Raw genomic sequence first — 16,585 nt, 5'->3', positions numbered from 1 at the left:
GACCCGTCTTCTCCGCCGATAGCGCCTGCTGTGTAGCGTCTACTGGAACCTCGACGATATAATTGAGAACCATCACTATTATGTGTCCGATCCTGTAATGTCAACGAGTTTATGTTGTTGACGTGTATCTGCAGGACCATCACATAGTGGAACTGGTAAAGTTGAAAACTTACCTCAGTGAAGCTCAAATATTTACGCTGGAGTGAATCACGTACAATTTTCCTGGACACAACTATCAAACATTAGGTCGACATGATTTCCAGAAATTAGACATTAGCGTCTGTGAAATTACGGTACGCTATATTTCACGCTGAATCTTGTCCCTCTGTAATCTGAGGAGTTATTTTATTTTTCGTAATGTTTCATCAAGCAATCGATTTTCATACAAAATTTCTTCGTAGTTGCTAACTTAATTGCTAAGCCAGTCATGCTGTAAACGGCGGTGGTTGTCCTTGATCACCATACATGATAATCACCGTTATTTTCGTCATTAGGTAATCAAGAAACGTCTTCATTGTGGTCTTGGACACAGTATATCTTTCGTCCCAAATAATTATTCTTGGGATATATTTTGCCAAATACGCTTTGGTGTTCACATTTCACCTAGCCATCAAAAACTGATACATGCACGATTTGATACCGCGTTGTCTCATCTCTCTGGCAAGACGGTGAGTTGGCGTTAATACAATAACATCCTAGATTTCAAATACTTGTATCACACATGTTCCTTAACTAAAACCGCCAGGACCATTACGATAGATTGTGCGATATCTCGTAATTGGACCATTCACTGACGGAGACGATGATGCTTCTGATAATTTGTCGTTTAGGTAATACACCGCAGGAGGTTTAACATCGGCCGATTCAGAATAATTACGTATTTGTTCGCGCTTTATTCTCTAATGACCTCACCTAGCATCGTCGTCGATAAACGGTCTCGTAAGATCTGTTTTCGATCGAATCTTATAACAAGAATCCGTGGCGTCTTTAATAGCATTCACTGGAAACTGATTAATCATCAATAACAGATTTATTGACGTATTGTGCAAGCATCTCTAATGAGTGGACTGCTGAGGAATTACCATTGTAGTAGATAACAACCGTGCCAATATTTGTGCCGTCGCGTAAACACACACGCTGCCACGAAACTAAAACACTTTGCGACACCGTATCTGCGATAAAAAAATCTCGTTCTGCCGGGTCCATGATTACTCTTGTACAACTGCGTTTATTAGCAGATGAATCACGGAACGTGAACCCGATAATTTGTTGGCACAAATCTATTTCATCGCGCTGTAACCAAACTGTCCTCTCCAGCCTTTACGCAATCATTGCAGAAGTCACAGTTAGCGATGTAAGAATCTTGGCGTCCAACTGATATCGTAATAGCACTATTGGAGCCCAGCCACACATATTATATACGCAACAGTCGTTGAGATTTACACTGGTATTTGGCGCATTGAAATGATGGCCAAACCAGACGGGTACAACTGGATGAATACTCGCTGACAACTCAAATAATTCAATCTCTGCAAATCCTGTCAGATCGTAGTCGAGAGCTAATGGACTATTTATTGGTCATTTAGTGGTCATTTCGTGTGTTGGATAACCGAATAGTTTAAATTACGGTTATATTCGACGTATCCAAGAAAACTGGCCGGGTAAAAGCCACACTGTCAATTGAGATCATATCGGAGGATAATATTTTGTGTTCCGGAGATCATCACGTCCAAACTCGACACAACATCGTGATATATCGTCGAGAAATTCCTTTTGGTGTTGGACACCATAAATGTTTTTGTTGCGCTATATTAGCCACAATAGACGAAGTGGTAAAACAGTTACTGAGAAATTCATCGCTGTCACCATCATATTTTACTGCAACCTGTTTCATCGTACGTTGAAGAATTTCCTTCCGATATATATACCCAGTCGGTAGCACAAATTGATCGAATGCTAATTCATCTGTAGCATATGTATCTGTGGCAGATAAATCTGCTGAAGATAAATCTGCCACATATAAATTCTCTGAGGACGAATCTGGGTCATCACCCTGAAATAGCCAGACAGATTCATGGTCAGCGCAAATCTCCTCAAAAATATTGCCGTCATAAAATCGTATTGTTCTATCAAGCGGAAACTTGGTTGCTCTTTCAGTTCAGGCGTGTCAATTATGGTATATAATCGCTATTTTAGCGCCCTTAATATGACACTTGCCTGAATTATACAAAATCTCTTTTGTAATTGTTTTTACCACGATCGGAACCTTCAATGTTTTCCCAACACTGCTACGCTATTTATTTTAGCTCCGTTGATAAGAGTTTTTCCACTTTAGTTTTTATTCGTGATTCTTTGAGTCCGTTTCCACGTTCTGAGTTAATAAAATGTTCTGACACGCTGGGCTACACAGTTTAACGTGCCTGTGGCCACGGCATTGGTGCTTGCACCGCGCATTGGGGTGAGAGCATTAATATCGGGATCGTTTAAACTGTATTGTTCATAAACCACCGCGGACACTGGATACGTTTTTCCTTAGCAGAGTTGAGTTTATCACGAATAATCCAAGCTGGGTCACCTTATCTGATATGTTCCAAAATAATTTTATCCTAAAAATGTACTTGCTGTGATCCACAAGATCATTAATAATAGTCGCTGCTCGTTTTTGTTGTTCATGGTGGAGTCAACGAAGATAGCATCACCGTTTATCTTGAAGGTTGACCATACATGGACAGCGCCATCTTGCGCAAACTTATTTAAGCCATTTTGATAAATTCGTGTAGTTGCAGCTCAAATGATGCTTGTTTCTTATTTCTGGTTAATCTGTGAAAGCCAAATCTTGTGGCATGTTGTGGTTCAATCGCCAATACTATCTTTTGCTCTCGTTAAAAATCTTGTCTCTGCTTTTCTTTGGTTTGATTTTGATTAGTTTCTCAATTTTCGTCGCGGTTAATAATTCATTTGTTTATTTTCGTAAATATTTTTGTGCAATTTTCGACCTTGGAAAAACTGGTTTTATTTCGGTTAGACTAAACTACTGTTTTCGTAGCTGCTTTGCGACAGTAAAATGAGTCATCGCTATATAATTAAGGAAAGTAATTTCTTGAATTGAACTTTCTAAAAATAATATAATATGGCAGCAGAAGAAATAATATTTGTCGGTAGCTCATGCTCGGATTAGTCACACATTGTGAAAAAATTTTCGTTGCGGGTATCACGTGGCCAGTGATTGCCGTGGCAGCACTCGACAGAAACCATGTTTGAAAGATGGCGGTGGGGTCAAGGGAAAAACACAATTATACGTATAAGACGGTGGAAGAAAATATCGAGTGCTTAAACGATATATCAAGATAATGAATGCTCCTGATGACATCAGAATAAAAGAGGTAACAGCGTATCTCAAAAGATATTCCTCTGCTGAAAAATAATGTTATTTTAGAAAGATTGAAATTCATATATGGAGCAAGTTGAAAAAAATATTGATCCTGATGAATTTAAGAAACATCCGATATTCGTTAATTATAAATCGAGTAGATGCCATTTAATCAGAAACTGTCGGATCAAAAAACCTTTTAGCAATGTCAGTAACATGGGCTACCTCATTATCGGTATCAAAGTTCCCGGTAGTAAAACGATGAAAAACTATTATTTTCACAGATCAGTATAGGAGTGTTTTAATGGTGTGATAGATGACGGTCTTGTTCTCGATCACGTGAACTCAAAAAGAAAAGATAACCAACTTCAAAATTTACGAGTATTACATCGAGGGATAATAACAACCTACGTGGCACTGGCAAGCACAAAAAATGCGTGTAACTGGATAAACGTGAAAGGATGCTTTGATCAAACGACAACAATACAATGCGATGAAAGATGGAAATATCTGAAAGGAATTATTAAAATATATATATATACTCTACAAATACAGTGATTCTTTCACGCTCTAAACATTCGTCTCATTCAATTATTTTCTCCAAACATTCACAAATAGGAAAAAAATTATTCATATTCAAATGTATGACGGTAAGATTCATATAATCTCAAGTAATGAAATTAGGATTCAATAATCTCATGGAATGAAAATAAGATTAAAATAATCTCATGTAATGAAAGTGAGATTCACATAATCTCACGTGATGAAAGTAAGATTTAAATAATCTCATGTTATCAAAATGACTAAATTTTATTCAATTGAAACAACAATCAATTGAAACAAACATATGGCTCGGTAATATTTACAGCCCTATGATTCATAAATATTTGCAAAAACTTGCAAATGTGTCCACTGACAAGCCACACAGTTCTCCCGAATTCTTCGGTTGACCCATCCTTCATGGATCCACCATGCGCAAAAGTTTACAAATCAGCGGTTTCGTCTTTATTTGACCTTGATGATTACATCATCATCGATGTCCATATAGACACACTGATGGCCAGACAGACAGCCTGATATACCCGCACACACATACGTACAGTCAGCACACAGTTCTCCTGAATTGGGTTTGCCCAAATGTATTGGCCACACCCACCCTTTACGGATCCATCATACGCACAGACATACGTACATACAGCTACAATAAAACCAAATTGGTCATAATAACATGTACTGTATTAAACTCTTTAGATACATGCTGCTAAATTAAACTCTAATAGCAACTTGTTATTCAAACGTTCACGTTTCAAATACCCGTAGTAGTAAAGGCATCATTTCACGAAACGACATTAAAAACTGAATGTGCTTCACATATCATATAAAATACAAATGTACCACTTACCCCTATGGCTGTAGAAGTAAAATGGAGAACGTTAACTCCTTGACAAGATCCAAAAAACCAATGTGTCAGTTAGAAAAGTAACTTGCCTTACATCACAGGAGAATGAGTATTAGTAAGGGTAATATACCCGTGCATAGCGTGCTTTTAGTGTCTCTCACCGCAAGCGATCTACAACGAGATACATGCTAGTTCAGTTGCTTACCTAGAAAAAAAAAACAAAATATCCATCCTAGATAACGTTGTACGCATGTACTACGAAAATGATCTAAACGTTCTAAGGCAAAACCAATTTATTTCTTGCCTTATTCTGTGACAATACCTCCCCCGTAAGAGAAAAATGTACACATTTTTTGTCTTCACGGAATAGAAAAATATATCTAGTGATGCTGCTTTACAATATCTACACTGGTTATACAGTAATGCGGATTTGCTATTTACATCCTATTCTAATAATCCTCACCTACGTTTTCGACCCCTCTGATTGCCTCAGCTCGAAAACGATAGGGTTGATTTGTTAGCGCCCAACGCATCAACCGATAGTTAGCGACCTTAGCTTTGTTTGAGCACAACAATGGTTGATGGTCTGTTTCGAGAACAAAATCTCTCCCAAAAATATAGGCATGAAACTTACCAATCCCCCATACTACAGGTAAGCATTCTTTATCAGTCACTGAGTACTCTTGTTTTTAGACAGTAACTACCTACTGGCACAAACTATAGACATTTTAATCATGTCTTGTTCTTGCAACAAAACTGCTCCCAACCCAGAATCGGAAGCATCGGTTCTTATGATAAAAGGTTTGCTGATATCAGATAGCTTTAAAATAGGTGCACTAGTCAATTTTCCATTAAATGCATTGAATGCTTTCTCCCGAGATGGTCTCCGTAACACTTTATTTGGTTACCCGTTCTTTGTTAGATCTGATAATGGGTTAGCAATGGCAGCCAAATTAGGAATAAATTTCCAATAGAAACCTACCAAACCTAGAAAAGGTCGAACCTGAGCTTTGTTTTTTGCTTGAGGTGATTTAATAAATTCATCTACTTGATTGGGGTGAGGTTTTAGATGTTTGGCTGAGCAGACCACGTGACCCAGGCACTCTAAGGCGAGACCAAGTTATTTCTTGCCTTATTCTGTGACAATGCGCGCCTTGTTAGATCAATAAATTTAGAGACGGGAGAAATGCAGGATATTATTTCAGTGTCAGCTGTTGAAGGATATTTTCATACTCATCCAAATTCAATGCAAATTGTGTAACTAACTCAGCTTATTCAAAGTTGTTTAACCAAAAAATAAAATTCCACATAAATCACACAATAAATATCTCTGCTACCAGACCTATGTTCAAGTCAGTGGTATAGTATAACATATTTTTTTTTTGTACTGCAGGGAATTGTTGGGATTTCAGTTTGACACATATTTAGAAATTGCACCCGGCAACATGCCAGAAATACCTGTGATAAATTGATCGCTGATAATAGCAGGCTGGTTTCCCAGGCTCAGGCAAAAATCGATATCTGTTGCGATCATAGAACTTGAATGATCAGATACTTAAATTCTCTGTAAAATGCGTGTACACTAAATTTTGATGTCTGAGTGCGAAGGTACCTGTGATTCGCTGTGAAAACAGGACTGCAGATATACTAGTAGTTCATGTAAATTATTTTATCCGTATATTCTTAATAGAGACAGTGGCCGAGTGGTTATCGCACAGAGACAATCTTTCTATCACCCTGTGGAAACTTACCTCACGTCTTCAATTTCAAATTATTTATAAGAGGGGGTGGGGTGGGGAGCCTGCGATGCTTCTGAAAAAGATGAAATATCGTTGAATGGGTAATTTGTAAACTCATAAAACTTAACCCAGGTGCACTTGCATCCCCCCAACCCAAATAAAGGGTTCACACACACACACACACACACACGCACACACGCATACACACACACACACACGCAAGCACACACCATATGCTACAGAAGTTCTCCATGTCACCGACAAGAAGACGGAAAATAACTATTGCTACAAGTGGTTGACAGGAAGAAAACGTAGGTTTGGCAGGTTCAAATCTCCCCAAATAACTCACATTTTGTTACATATGATACAGTTCAAGAGTGTACTATAGAAAATATCTTAGGTCTGTATGCCACCTGGAAAAATGGCCCCTCCATTATATCCAAGTCTTTTAAAGACCAATGAATATTCCTATTGGCATGCACTGCTAAGGTATTTCAGATCGTATCGGATTAAAAAAGTCTCTCAGAAATGTCACATATCTTAAGCGAACGCTTTAAATACTAAGCCAAATGCATTGCATGTGGAGGTTGATAGCAAATCACTGAGAATTCATCATTCCAACTGACTTATTAGATAGCATGCAAGTAGGTGGTATACGTAAATATGAAGTGTTGGTACTTGCAATGGATATTAGTCACAATAATCATCGTGTTGTATATTATGTATGTGCGTGTTTATCACTGCAAACCTTTGGTCCTGTTTTATTGCGCATGAAGTACAACTATTCGGCTCTGATGAATCATCCAAAAGTGAAAAAACCAAACAAACTGCAAGTGTGAAATTAGAGTCTCGTGACATATAGTTATTGGGAAATTATAGTAGAATTATTTATAGTAATAGCGTATTTAAGTACAATTGACAACGACTGTTGTAATATCCTTGGAAAGAGATAAAGAATGGGACATCAAGTCACACTCACTACATTGTTTTATTCCCTTACGTGTAACCTTGGATCACTTTCTATCTGTATTGATGGAAATTCGTGCGCTATTGTTAGTATATTACTGTCACTCTAAAGGTACGTGTATGGTGTATTATGGTTGTTGGATAGTATATCACTGGTTATTGGTCAGTAAGTAGTGTCGCTTATTAGAATATCTATGTTCAGTTCCCATTATTCCCAATAGGGACCAATGTTAAATTCCTCTGATTCCCCTTATCGACCCAGCTTATCAATGTGCAAGCACTCCTACTCCTTTTTCTTCTTTGGCTCCTTTTTTCAAACATTTCTTTTCTATACATGCGCATACACTCCATATAGAGTTCACCACTTAGAGCCAAATTCTGACTTCGTTTTATGTTTGTGATTTGTTTCTTATAGATCACACGTCAAACACCGTTCTGTCAAAGCAGAGAAATAAATACATAATTATATAAATAAATACATAAACATTTGTACCTAAATAAAATTACATTGAATAAGGTTAATCAGTGCACTAACATCTACGCTTTTCCAGATGGAAGAGCGACAACGGATCGCACTTCTAGGCTGAGTTTTACAGAGTCAATCAAAAATACATACCCAAACGAGACTTTAAATCACATTCTCAAGGTGAACTTCAAGATGCCTACTACATGATCGATTTTGCAGATGCCTGCGCCTTACTCCCGGAAGATTTTAACTTGGTACAAATTTCTTTACCCTAATACAGCGAGGTTATATTAATTGCTTAGCTTCCCCTAAGAGTCAGTTCGCAATCGTTAATGCCCAGAATAGTAACGAGAGAAATGAATTAGATAAAAAATAATTCCAGAAGATTGTATACATAAACAATAATTGCAATCACACATAATAACCGTGAGATGGACTATAAGGAGACACTGGACAAAGCGCGGTAAAAGTGGATACAGTTATTTATATCTTTCACTCAAAAGATGTTCAAGTGTAAAAAGAAAACTGAAACTAAGGATAAAATATATATAAGCGTCACAAGAATTTGGAAAGTCTTAATATGTAAACGTTTCGATGATCTGGCCAAATATTGGATTAAACAGCAAGACAATCGGTTTATGTGTAGCCTGCAGACCTTACAGTCTTGCAAGTGTGTCTATTTACGAGAACCTAACCTGAGTTTTCGAATTACAATCACGTGCGAAAAGCATTTAACGACTAAGGGTCGAGAGATCAAGTACTAACCACGGCACTTATAAACTGGAACACCAAGTACCAATTAAAATAAAGATTGGGATCTTGAAAAAGAATACAAGTATTTGGTTGATGATGAAATTCATTTAGATAATAGTTTCCAAGCTTATTTATTAAGAATTTTTGATGGCATTAGGAGGCAATATATACAAAGATTTTAGCCTTAAAAATTATGAACATAACATATTATTATGAATATTGTAAATTCCACCTATTAGCTGAACGTGTTGCAATCGGTCCTAGGCCTTCTAATAAGTGGCATAAACAATCTGCAACATGAATTTAGGAATTGAGAAAGAAGATATAAAAAAAATTAAGGAAAATGATGCAACGAATGACAGGGAAACAAAGTTACTGAAAAGATCTATGATTTAGAAAATTGTTATTTCCAATCCAGATCAAGTAAAAATGATTCTAGAACAAAAATAAACTACAAGATCGTTTTTACCATATTCATTAAGGATATACCGAATGTGAAACAGCTAAAACAACACACGCAACAGTGTGGAATTAAGATACCAACAGGAACAAGAAAGGCTGGATATGTGTACTGTCAGGCCTTCCTCCAGACGAGCCAGGATTAATAGTGTGGCATCTTGGTGCAAATACAGTTGCAGTTCCAAATTAAAATTCCTTCACGATTTAAGCGAGATGAGAAGGCACGTGTGGTTTCAGATGCGGAAAACTGCCGCCAAATAGCAGCAATCATCGCCGTCAAATCTGCCACACAGGCTCACTAGCAAGTTGAAGTTCCATAGTTTTATCTGCATAAGCGCTCTGATGATTTCGAAGATAATAAGGCGATTATTCCGATACAAGCCAAGCAAAGACATTGTAAAGCTTCTTTCAAATATGCATCCAGGAATGTTAATAACACTACAATCCAGACCTTTCAGGCCCAACATAAGTTTGTGTCGTTGCCGACTATACCAAGCGTTCAAGTCATTACAAATTCACGCGGGCGTTTTGCGTATGGTGCCTTCATAATTTTAAATAGGTGGGAACATTGTGGTTATCGATGATGAAGTCGATGAAGATTATGCAACGAGTCTTAGAATTCCAAAGCCAAAAATATATTCCTCCGCGAGCAGTTGTACAGTAAATGCGAAAAGCAATGATAACCGTCGCATTGAATGGGCGATAATACCAAAATACACGAGTGAACTCAAGTTAATAGAATTTCTAGTACATGCTTCTGACATTAGTGAGCTCGAACGACTTAACCCATATATTTCATTTGATGACCACAGTAATATTCATTTATCATTAAATGAGCACTATCCTCGGGTACTGCGTTTGCAGGACACATTGTTATAAGATACGGACATCACTAGTAAAAATTACTCTTTTATTAATACCCATTCTCAAAATATTGATAGGGCTGCAGGATGAGCTATGAGGATGAGTTATGAACACCAGGGCTCCACATAATTCCACACGAACCTATAAGCCATGTCTGTAAGTGTCACTTTTCATCTAGTGATTGTATTTTGCATTATATACCTCCTACCGTGATAATGAGGAATTGCATATTATATTACATTGATTATATATATATATATATATATATATATATATATATATATATATATATATATATATATATATATATATATATATATATATATATGGCGATATTGGTTAAAATAAATGCTAGATAATCAGACATCGAGCATTCAGCGTTCAGACAATAGTTTTCTTACTAACTCCTGTATGCATGTATCAGTTCAACGCCAACATAATATTCTACATCTACCTGTTGTCATTCGTACTGCACAGTATAATAAAAAGTATGCCAAAACTTCATATCAGACTGTGGTCTGCATCTCTTCATTAATTCATCACTTTGAAACTGTATAATGTAATTAAAACATTGCTTAATGTCTTGCTAACAATATTTAGGTCTGTTTTATAAAGGTTTATCGTCAAGTCTAATATTTTTTATTACTCTTGGGAGTTAAACTTAACTGCAGGACAACGACAAGATATTGTATTGTTGATATTTAAAGTCCATTATTTACTATTTGTCTTCAGTGTTCCAAGTGTTCACAAGGCAAGGATGCTGTATAGAAATCAGAAAACGTAATGCACGTTCCAACTTATAAAGCGATATTATTTAAGATCATCTTTTTGTCATGGAAAAATCGGTTAATCCGACGGTTCAGTAAGTTTAAATGGTCAGAACAACATATAAAGAAATCCCCATGTGTTTATTGTTAAAAAAAACTCTGAACTCACCAATTTTGAAAAGAAAACTAGTTCGGCAACTTGTAAAGTAATTTTTAGAACATGTAAAACTCTCACAAGATGACAGTAGCAGTTCAAATACAAAATACATAAATATATGTGAAACCATAATGCGAAATTCAAATGCAGTAATTTCAGAATAAAATGAAAAGAACATAAAAGTGCTAGGTAAATACATAGGCGATGAAACAAATATAACAAGTTAATAAAAAAGACATTTAATAATCAAATATTATTTGAACCACTTTTTTTTCGCGTTGGTCCTGTTATTCTTTTGAAAATAGAAATGAAAAACTAAAGAAATTCATTTAGCCACATGTTCACAGAGTTAAAATCGTCTGGCATTGTAAATATATTTCACGACGACAGGAAAAATTTGAGAGTTTGTTTCGAAATAAATTCGCGGTCACACTTCATTATCAAATCTAACTACAGAAGAAAATGTAAACAGCACACGAAAGTATTGGGGGGTCTTGACTGTTGTATTGAAGATATATAGACGTCGGATATTATAGATAGTTGGAAAGAAATGAAATTGTATCACATAAATTAATCACATCATCGAAGTCATATTCCAAAAAAAGGACTGATTTAGATACACAAAAAATGCTGTTGGGTCTATTCCTATAGATCAATGATGAATTTCCACTCATTAATCATTAGTGATGTATGAAAATAACGATAACAAGTAATAATAATCCCCGTTTTCTAAATGAACTTAACATGGTGCACAATTTAATCTCAATCCCTTCTTTTTTCGTTTTCCCATCCCCTCTCAGGCACATAGGACAAAATATGCAGAAATAAGGAGTGAGAGAGAAAAAGAAATTGGGCTAGATAAAAAAAAACAACGTGAAACTGAAATTGCACCAAGTAACATACAATATCATTCTTCATAACGATATGTTTATACTTTCTTTGGGACCTATCTAAAGTGTTTATATTATCAATGGTACAAAGTCGCATTTGTAGTTTGAAACAGTAACGTAAATGTCTTGGTTACGGGGCACATATGTGTAATGCTTTGTTGATGATGTTGCTGTTTCTGAAACCTATTATAAGGTTCTAAAAATCGATTATTATTAATTAAATATGAAAATATCCAAAGCCCGCCCTCTCCCTCTCTCTCTCTCTCTCTCTCTGTTGACCATCGTATCAAGATAAGGGGGAAAATCCATGAAAAGACATGAATAGAGGATTTTCGCTTTGTAATACCACACCGTCTCTGGACCTATGAAGAATGATGGTAAACTGTTAAGTCAAACCGACGAGAGAGAGAGAGAGAGAGAGAGAGAGAGAGAGAGAGAGAGCAGTGGTGTTTATAGGAGGGTGTGGACCGCATCGGGTGATACCATCAGAGGGTGACACTAAAATGACTGTACATAAAAGTTTTGAATTTTTGTGCAGGAAGGAGGTCCATGGGAGTGACATCATGAGATACCGCACTGAGTGACACCAAAACTAGTGCCGCGAGAGAGAGAGAGAGAGAGAGAGAGAGAGAGAGAGAGAGAGAATTTTATAATATTTAGAAATGTTAATTAAAGCAGAATAATAACTCAGATGAACTGTCATTATATTACAATATTTTGATTACCTCTTGCTGGTTTGCCATTTCGCTTAGTTTCTATTCCACGTTAATTTCCATACGCCAGCACGTGAATGCCTGACAGTTCAGGTTCAGTGTACACTGGACATAACTGTTGTTACACGGGGGGAGTGATTGTCCCTCCGTATTTGATTTTCGTTATCTAGGGGTTGACCGCCCTCGATGTTATTGCCCGGTTCGTCGGTTCCTTTCGACAATCGTCCCCTTTTTGGACAACAGTTTTACGGAAATTTCTTGCAAATTCCCGGAGTCGTAACCTTTGGGTCCCCTCTTGTAGGAAAAGCTTAGACTGATTAAAATTCGATGCGGGCGATACTAAAACATATGAAATTTTGTGTTGGAACACGCCCTCTCATTTAACGTACCAATCAGAATCAAATATCTCTGCCGCCTTTTTCTAGAGGCGCCAAAGTCAGGGTCAACTTGACCTGGTAGTTTGAGTAACAGAGTTTCTGCGTTCTCTCAATTGTGACAACTTTACCATGAAAATGAAGTTTTCCTTGTCCTAAATTGTCCGCCTGGCTGCTGTATAAACAAATGCTTAATTAGGAACAGAATTCTCCCTCTAAAGAACATTACCGTACACGGTAGTATGGCGATATGATACGCGCTTGTCTTCATAAATCTAATTAATGGTTGTCTGGTCTCAACTAATGTATTCTTGTTAGATCGACATAAAATTTGCCACTTCACAACTATGTTTGCAGTACACTACTTTCTTCATAAAAAAAACCAAACATATTTCATGATTAAATCATGAGCGTGTCTTATATCGATTTAATAAATCTGAATAAAAATAGAAACTGAAAAAGAAAACAATCAACTGACCAATTTGCATATGTGATTGTGAACAACAAGAAAAATCACAGAGCTACATTGTGTAGCCGACACACTTGCAAGGATGTGAGGAGTTCATTCTCGCGGTCAATACACAGTTACCCAGAGCATATCGTAACTCCATCCAAAGTGCAAATATGTGTATTTTTATGTTATATAAATAGAATATATGTATAGTATGCACACTGTATCAATGATATACCACTCTTTGTATAAATGTTTAATTAAATGGAAACTCGGCAAGTTTCGATTCCTTTTAATGAAAAATGTATACATCTCGTGGTATATCATTGATACAGTGTGTGTGTGTGTGTATATATATATATATATATATATATATATATATATATATATATATATATATATATATATATATATATATATATATATATATAACCATTAGCAGCATTTGAACCCGTCTCTATGGATTTCGTACATACAATCCTGATGAAGAGTGCACCAAAGTCATGTGAACTTGATCCAATTCCAACATCACTGCTGCTTGAGTGCTTAGATCCAGTATTGCCTTCACTGACTGATGTTATTAATACCTCTCTTTCATCAGGGGAATTCCCATCATTTTTCAAAACTGCCATTGTAAAGCCTCTGCTGAAGAAACTAACACTAGACCATAAAGATTTAAAGAACTAACGCCCAGTTTCTAATTTCCCATTCATATAAAAAAAATCTTAGAAAAGGTTGTTCTATCCCAGCTTGTATCTCATCTGAATTCAAACAGTCTTTTTTAGCAATGTACAATCTGCATATTGCCCTTGCCACATTACTTAAACTACTCTTCTAAAAGTAGTCAATGCCATTCTCTCTGCTTTGGATAGCGGAAAGATTACAGTCCTCACCCTCCTTGATTTGTCTGCAGCATTTGACATAATATACCATGATATATTACTTCACCGTCTCCAGCATGTATTTGACATTCATGATACAGCCTTACAGTGGTTCAAGTCATACTTGGGCAACAGGACACAAATTGTGTCTGCAAATGAAATACACTCCAGCCCAGTTGATCTATATGTAGTGTTCCACAGGGGTCTGTTCTTGGACCTGTTCTCTTCATTATATACACCCAGCCGCTCTCAAGTGTCATAAATCATAATCCAGTGTCTCACCAACTGTACACTGATGACACCCAAATATACAAATCTAGCCACCCAACTGAAGTTGATGTTACCATCCAAGGTGTAGAGAGGTGCATTTATGATGTGAAATCATGGATGACATGTAACAAGCTGCAGATGAATGATGATAAAACTGAGGCCATTCTGATCACGACACAAAGACTTTCTCATTCACATCATTTACCACAAACAATAAATATCAGCAACACCAACATTAAATTCACACAATCAGTACGAAACCTAGGTGTTACTCTGGACAGTACTCTCACATTGCACCAACATGTCATGAACATATGCAAGGCTGTATATCTTGAGCTGAGACGCATCAGCTCCATTCGCAAATATCTTTCTTTTGATGCCACTAAAACACTTGTGTGTTCATTAGTACTTTCAAGACTGGACTATTGTAACTCAATTCTGTCTGGTTCATCTCAATCTACTCCAAAAACTTCACAAAATTAAAAACTTAGCTGCTCGGATCATACTCAGAGTACCACGATCAGAGCACACCTCCCCGCTGCTCTGTACCCTACATTGGCTATCCATTCGATCCAGAATCAAACACAAAATTTGTTCTCTGTGCTACGTTTCACTGACGGACTCTAGTCCAACATACCTATCCGACATCACCCATGTGTATACACCAGCAAGATACTTACGCTCCTCTTCTGATAATCGTATACTCATTATTCCCACTATGAAAACAAAGTCATATGGACAGCGTTCTTTTGCATACCAGGTCCCAGCAACGTAGAATTAATTGCCCACTGAACTTAGACACAAAGACACAGTGATCACATTCAAGAGTGCTCTCAAAACTCACTTATTTCGACTGCAAGAACAAACTTAAAGACCTAATAATGTTCCCTACCTTAAATATTCTCAGCATGTTTTTTTCTTCTTCTATGTTTTCTAATTTCATGGTGTTTGTATTTGTAATCATATCATTATTATATGTTTTTTATCTTATAGGTGTTGTCTAATGTTGTAAAGCACTTAGGGCTTCTAAAGATTAGGCGTTATACAAAGTCCTCATTATTATTATTATTATTATTATTATTATTATTATTATTATTATGTGTGTGTGTGTGTGTGTGTGTGTGTGTTTCTTTCCGTTGTGAAAAGTTTATTGCTGATGTAAGTACTGTAGTTAAAATTATATCGCATGAAGAATGTTTATTGCTGCATTTCAATGAATTTCCTTCTCTATTTCTTACGTTGATGTATCCTATTCCAATATGAGCCAACAGATTGTAATAATTGTCACTGAGTCATTGTATTCTGAAACTGTGATAGATGACGCGCAAATTCTTTGGAAAATATGCAGAATAATCCAACACATATTTCCAGAGAATATCATCCTTCTCAAAAGGTGCAACTGAATCGTAAGGAACAAAGGATGTATTAAGGTAAAATGCTAAACCGGTTAGAACAACGTGTCAGAATTCATTCCAACCCGAAAAAATGTTTTAAATGTTCCAGATATATGCATGAATGCATCTATCTGTAAGATTCCATCAATGTCCAACTCTAGACAATGTTTTAGAAAGGAAGAAATCTGATTCATTATTTCATTTATACAAAACTATCTTAAACTGTTTTTGTGTGTGTGTGTCACTATTAGTTCAGTGAGGGGACTAGGCAGCCATAGATTATGATGATGGAGGTACTTGAGGGTCAAATGATAATTATATAGAAGCAAAAGATTTACCATTGGGGTTAAATGGTAACATTGTTAGAGGTTTCTGGTCACTATTTGGATTATCTAGTAACATTGTCAGAGTTGTTACCTCTATGCGTTGCTGTATGTAGGTATGGGAAATACTATGTCAAAATTACCCTTATGTTTAACATGAGAATGTTACAAAGATTTTATAGTGTTATGCGTATCTATACTGTGTGTTTAAATTATAATCATGATTGTAGATTGTAATAATCGTTTTGCATTCGTATTATTAAATATTACAACATATGCAACACAATTTTATGCTGGGTTAAATTTATTTAGAAAGGATTCATTTTTTTAAAATTTAATAATTGGAAAT

The sequence above is a fragment of the Sinohyriopsis cumingii genome, chromosome 7, assembly GCF_028554795.1.
Source record: "Sinohyriopsis cumingii isolate HCF-2022 chromosome 7, ASM2855479v2, whole genome shotgun sequence".
Lineage (NCBI taxonomy): Eukaryota > Metazoa > Mollusca > Bivalvia > Unionida > Unionidae > Sinohyriopsis > Sinohyriopsis cumingii.
The sequence above is the reverse complement of the archived record's forward strand: the minus strand, read 5'-3'. Positions refer to the sequence as shown.